The sequence below is a fragment of the Adiantum capillus-veneris genome, chromosome 18, assembly GCF_014529385.1.
Source record: "Adiantum capillus-veneris isolate H3 chromosome 18, ASM1452938v2, whole genome shotgun sequence".
In the NCBI taxonomy this organism is placed as follows: domain Eukaryota; kingdom Viridiplantae; phylum Streptophyta; class Polypodiopsida; order Polypodiales; family Pteridaceae; genus Adiantum; species Adiantum capillus-veneris.
The window spans coordinates 155,755,101-155,762,057 of NC_140948.1; the positions used below are offsets into that span (position 1 = coordinate 155,755,101).

General features: G+C 33.9%; 1 pseudogene; it reads left to right on the plus strand.

Annotated features, from left to right (window-relative positions):
- Positions 1-1,174: 1,174 nt before the first annotated feature.
- Positions 1,175-1,874, plus strand: LOC147436682 (uncharacterized; annotated as a pseudogene).
- Positions 1,875-6,957: the final 5,083 nt, after the last annotated feature.

Here is a 6,957-nt window from a genome sequence, read left to right on the forward strand (position 1 = left end):
GCAAACTTTCTACACTTGCTTATGTGCAACAAAGCTTATTTAGGGAAATTCCATTCTTCTTTGAATACATGAAATTCAAATATTGTGTGGGGAGAATATTTTAATCCCTAAACAACCAAATTCCATCAAATGTATCCAAATATGGAAGAAATGTTGTATCTATTTGGTAGATAAATTTCTCTTTTTGTATTTGATATGAACATCCTCGTTTTATGTACAAATCGAGCCTAAAATTTACTTTAATGCGTCTACTAGTAAGATATTTTATTCCCTTACAAATATAAAGCTAAAATGATATTCGCATGACTCCTTGCCAAGTGAGCTCCATGTAGGCAAGTTGACATACATACCATGAAGCATAAACTATAGTCCAAAGCCCACATACCCTAACAATATTTCCCCTAGGGTTTGGGCTATGAAAAATGATACACAATGATAACACACGCCATTCCATGAGAAAAATAAAGCAACATCTCATATTCTTCAATCCAAGAGAGAAAACCTCTTATACACTTATAGATTTAGCTGACAACAATAAACAATATGCTCTTCTTTCATCAAAATCAGTGGAGTACGTTTCTGTAGTAACATTGGTAGAACTAGTGAGATATCCTAACAATAGATTATTATATGCATAATAATTTCAACCCTAATTTGTGATAGATGCCATAATAATTTACAAATATTGGCAGGTGTTATAGATGCAGTGTAAATGTAGAAGAAAAAGATCCTTCCATATGTGAAAATGTGAGAAAAAATTAAATTTAATAACCCCTTCTGTTGCACTCACATGATAGTCAAATAATAATTAAGTGACACCCCCCCTCGAATGCAATATCTAGTTTAGTGGCTACCATGGCGTATATAAGACTATCTATTGCTAAAGAATAGGGCACCTTTTCTATTTCTGCTTTCTCAGCATCAAATTTGGGAAACTTTCACAAAGATCAACCATTTTGCTAAACATTCCATGACTATGGACAACATACAATCCAGCAGTCAATCGTCTTTACTCTTTAAGCATAAATAACATCTCCATAGAGATATAGATACAGCTTATGAGCCCATTCAAAACATAAATAGATCTTTGACACCTACTAAGCTAAAGATGGATCACTTGAGATAGACTAACCATAAACATCTTGATCTTTGGTGTGATGGAATACTTTATCCTATGGATCCCCTTGCTATGTCTACTCCTCCATTTAATAATCTTACATATCTATTACATCTTTTTGGTGATGGATCTCATGGTCTCTTAGCTTATTGCAATAATTTGGTGATGAAGAATACACGACAAGCAATGCTAAATCTAGAGATATTGAAGGAGCAGCAAGCGTCTTTGCTCAATTTATTGATGCAAAACACTAATCTTCTTCAAGATTTTGAAGAACAAATTCTTATCCTCCAAAGAAACCATTGATGATCTTGAAAAAGAGGTGAGAAGAAGGAGGATAAAAACTACTCCACTTGGTCTTCATCAAAGATGCAGGAGGGTTTCTAACATTGAAACTGTCAAAGTTGGGAGTGGAGGTCTTAAGCGTAGGATTTGAGCAATAATGTATATCTTTTTAGTAGATATTCTTGTTATAGAAAAATATTTGATCATTAGCTAATTAAAGATAATCTTTTGCAGAGGCATGCTTCATCCGGAAAAGGAAAATATTGATCCTCAAAGGGTCAAATCTTCATATTCCTCTTTGATTGCACCTAATGTTGCAAAAGAGGTTTTGGATGCCTCAAAGTTCAACAAGGTAAAGAAAAATGTAATCAATGACTTTATACAGAGCACAACCATTAATACTTTAGATGTTCAAAGTGTTGTAGATGATTGTGGCATTAGTCAAAAAGGATATTCAAGCATCTTTGAATAGTAAAGAGCCAGCTCAAAGATAAAAAGGTCTCATCTTCTGTCTTATTTATGCCAACTAATGTATGTCAAGCACTACAAGGTCAGGAAGTTCACAATACTTTAGGGATTCCTATTTTATCAACCAAGAATTAAAAAGGTAGGACGGGTAGTACACTTGAACAAATGGTTGAATATATTCTTTTCAATTTGCAGAACCTTGAGAAGAAAATGATCAAATTTTATAATGTTACAAGCAGCTTGAAAGAGGTACAAGGCAAACAAATTTTTGTGCTTAAGTTGGAAGAATGTGAGATATTAAAACAAAAAAAAGACTAATGAGTCACCAAAACCTTGATAAATAGAGCACTTCAAGGAGTAGCACAAAATCTTGTGAATAAGGATGACAACTTCAATGTATAATCAGAGAATGAGATATGGTGGTTAGGAGATTTTTAGATACAAGAAATTTTGAATTTTTTCTAGTTAATGTATTAAGTAATGTTAATAACACAAAATGATTTATGTAGGTTGACAAAGAAGATCATGACATTTTGTATTGGACATTTCACAAAACAAAAAGATCCTAAAGTTATTTGCAAACAAAAAAAGGGAGAATTTTCTTCATGTTGAAGATATTGGAAGCTTCCAAGTAGAGTGGCATCTTGCTAGTTACCTAACGACACTCAAGTGCATGTATAACATTGCAAAAGGTGCTAACTTTAAATCACCTTGTCTATATTTTATGAATGAAGCTCACTCTTTGAGCTTGAAGCAACACAACCAAAAACCCTCTAGATCTGATGAGCATTGTAACTTTAAAGCCATTCTTGATAGTCCACGTTTACACATCCATATATGTATATTGCATGCATTGTGTAGAATTGTTGAGAACCTTGTATATTTATACATTGAATATGCATGGACATTGAAGCCAAAGATGATTCAAGAAAAGGAACTAAAAAAATAGAGAAAATACTATCAGAGATGGGGCTCCACAGAGTTAAAGTAAAGATAATTCTTGTCAGAAGCATTCAACAACATCCAATAAAACGTTCACTCAAAGATGTGAAAGCTCGCAGATTTTTGTCGTTTCATGGTGAACTAGGCAAAATCAACAAGAGTCATAATTGCTCAATAATAAAGTATGAGTAGTGGAAGAAGACTTACAATGCTATTAAAGACCATGCTAATAATGAAACGGCTAGGAATAGAAAAACAAAAGTGTGTATGGCTTTTGATGAAGTGTTTTGCTTACTTGAGAAGAAAGAATGGATAGACAATGACAACATGAAATTGGTGCCTCGAGTGTAATCTAGCCACCAGGGGTAATACGCAATTTTCCAAGCAAGCAAACCATGATCTCTCATCCATAGCGGATACATACACTCCTCAGAAGAGAGGTCCCTCCAACTTTCAACAACAACTGACAAATTATCCAACAAAGTTTGATCGTAAAGTTGAAATAGCCATCTACATAAAATGAATTTAACTTTCTTTGAGATCCTTTACCCAGTGACTTATTTATTATACAAACTCTAAGTGCAAAACAAAATATCAACAATAAAGATATCAATCGTATTACCTGAATAATACTCTCCCGGAAGATTCCATGAGCTCTTGAATTTTTTCATCCGACTCTTTTGTGTTGAGCTTACTCCAAAGCTCCATAAAATCTTTATCAATGTGCTCCCTCAACCGATGATGAAACCATGCTTCAAAGCCCTCCGGCAATTCATCAATCATTTTCCCTTTGATCCTTAAGAATTGCTTCAAGACACTTCCCCAATACCATTTTTTACGTAAGTAAATTCTAAATTTCATGGCACTAATATAACGCTCAGAAGTAACGTCATCTACACGGCAATGCATCAAAGAGTGCAATATTTCCTTTGTCCTATAGAGAAAACAATAAACAAACTATAAATGCATTGATTCATTTGATGATTTCATGTGCATTCTTGGGCCAAGGATTATTACCTGTCCGGTGATATTTTAGAAGTTGCGAAAGAGTAAACCTTGTCTCTTGTAAGGCCCACCTGATCCTTTTCTCGTACTCAATTGAAGTTAAATAATAAAAGAGAAGAACCCTTGTCCATTGCGGGGTTGAAAATGGCCAACATCTATGTTGAATTTGCACCAAATAAAATTCAATCAATTTTGGAAACTTACAATTCTGTAATCTAATCAATCCAATCCAAATGAAATGTCAACTTACAATTTTGTAGAAATTCAAACATGAATTGTGAGAAGAGAAAGTGTTTACCTTATAAGCCCTTTCTTTAAAAAAATTTCACTCTTCCTCAAGCAACCATTTTCTTTTCTGGCATGGAAATTGATTGCATCTCCTTGATAAGAGACATGTCAAACTCTTTCTTTCGTAGAGCAAGTAGAAAAACAAGTAAGATTTTACAAAATTATGCCTAGCTTTAGAAATTACATAAAAAGTATACTGTAAGGTAAAAAAGTATACCTTTCATATGAGCATTGCCAATAATAGAGCAGGAGCGTTGTACCAACTCCCTTTAGATGCCTTCTTCTCGCAAGCAAGCTCTACCTCTATCCATCGAATCCAATATTGGGGAAGTCTTTCATTAGAGAATCTTTGCTTGCCATGGCTAGTTTTTGGAACAAGAAGATCTCCTGACCAAAATTTGTGCTCACAGTGGTTCTACCAATCCTAAACCACAATATCTTAAATTGGATAGCAAGAAAATGACATTGACATAGTAATAGCAATATCTTAACACTAGTTTGGTACCAAAACAGGACACGTAGTGTCCTTTTTTTACATATTTAGATTAAATGTTACTTGCATCAGACGGTGTATTTAAGAAAACCCTCTTGATATGCTTAAATATGTTAGTTATAGGGTCTTTGAAAAATATAACCTTGCATTTTAGAAGCTATCATTGTCAAGAAATATACTCATCAAGTGGACCCCCACAAGACTGTGATTGATGCTTTGAAAAAATCAACTTTATAAGCTAAAGAAAAAATGAAGTGACCTTGAAGAAAATTGTACACAACTATTTTACAATTGTGCTATACATAATTTCAAGTTTCATGTCAAAAAAAATTTACTTAAGAGTATATAAAATAATGGGAAGTTCTACGTGTTTGACATGGTCATTTCAAGCATATCGTTGTATGCATAGAAAAATATGTTTTTGATGTGTTTTTGAGTTTTAGAAAGTGATACATTTCTTACCCTCTCCAATGAGGACTCAAGGTGGCAAGTAGAAGTGCTTTGGTAAGAAACAATTTTTGGATCATTTCAAATGTTCAAAACTATGTATGCAAAAATTTTGATATTTTAATTCTTGAGACATAAGCATTCAAAACCTCAAATAACTTCAAGCTTTCCACACATATCAACTAAATGTATCAAGATTCATGATATGAATACAAATGGGATTTCTAGAACCTTGGTTTCAATGTTGTTGTGGAGGACTCAAGATTTTCAAGAGTTTTTGCACAATCAAAATTTCAAGATAGGGTGTAAGCGACAAGATTTAAGCAAGTTAGGGAGTCGGAACAATACGTAGTTTCTTGGTTTTAACATATAAAGTCATTTGATGTTGTCAAATTGCACTAGAATAGCTCCAATTTTATGAGAGGACCTTTGAAAGGCCAAAATTATGCTCTTAGTCAGCACATGCTCAAGTATGAAACTATATTTATAACTTGTAATTTAATTTGAAACTATTCCTTGAAGGTCATTCCATTGTTTTGTAACACTAAGTATTATCACTTGGATTTTAAAAACATAAAAAAACTCACCTCTACAAAAAGATCTAAGAATTTTATGATTTTTTTGGTAAACCAACTTGAAATTTTACAAAAAATTACGACTTAGAAATTACCACAATTCTCTCCATAGGGCTTGTATTTTGACATGGAGAAAAATCCAATGTTTTCTTTCCCTCATAACCAACCTATGGTAGAAGCAAGGTGTAAAAAAATTATTTCTAGCTTGACAAATAAATTGTCAAAACTTTGTACGAAAACAAGACACTTTAGTATCTCATGACACTTTAGTATCTCATGACACTTTAGTGTCTCATGACACTTTAGTGTCCAATTACAAAACTAGTGTTAAAAAACAACAAATGAGCCTACTCATTTTGAGAGCGTAGAGATAGCATAAGCTCTCCCTCTGCACTTCTATCAACATGGACAAATTGACACTTGACCGAACAATGTCTCCACCTTATCATTGAAAATTCTACAACAACAAAAGGGCAAATAAGATAGCATACAGTAATACAAGACAACTTTATATTAAACAATAAACAAATCACTTACGTGCTTTTATCAAGCGCATCCAAGTTTTCAAGCGGTGATTTCCATCCCAAATAATAATTTTTTCCCCCCTTAATTCTTCCCACTCAAGAGGAAGGGAATTATCAAAATCATTGCTAATTTCTCGCCAAATATGCCCCCAATCTTCTTTGTCTAAGTCGGAAACATAATGTTGATCATGGATAGGCTTCTTAAATGACACAAGAAATGGAGCTCCAAGCACACTGTATCCAGACATCTCAAACCTTTTTCACTAAGCCTTTAATGCCTGGACCCATAGCTCTAATGGCTTCATTTTCCATCAATCTACAGAGAGGAATGCGAGGAGGTTCCCCACCTCTCTTTACAATAAAACCCTCTACAATCTCCTCCAATATGCGACCATGAAAATCCTTTCTAGACACTGTAGGATGATCGGCAGGTTTAGCAAAAATTGTCGTTGCTTCAGGCACGCTTTGGGCCACCACTCCACCTTGTGTAGAATGAATATCTATGAGCTCCTCTTCTTCATGCACATCACCTAATATATCCTCCTTCTGACGGACATTTGAAGAAGCAATGGAAGATTGTGCATTGGCCCTATGTGCTATAGTGCCATACCTTAATGTGTATCCTACTCCTAAAAGCAAAAAAAATAAGACCACAACTAGCTTAGTATATAGTGAAAAATAAAAAAAAGACCACAAATAGCTTAGTATGGTTGAACTTACTTTGAGAGATACCTGTCTTGCCACGTTTAGATGGTGTACGAACCATAATCTACCAACTATAATCAATAAACAACAAAATTATTCTTAGCAATG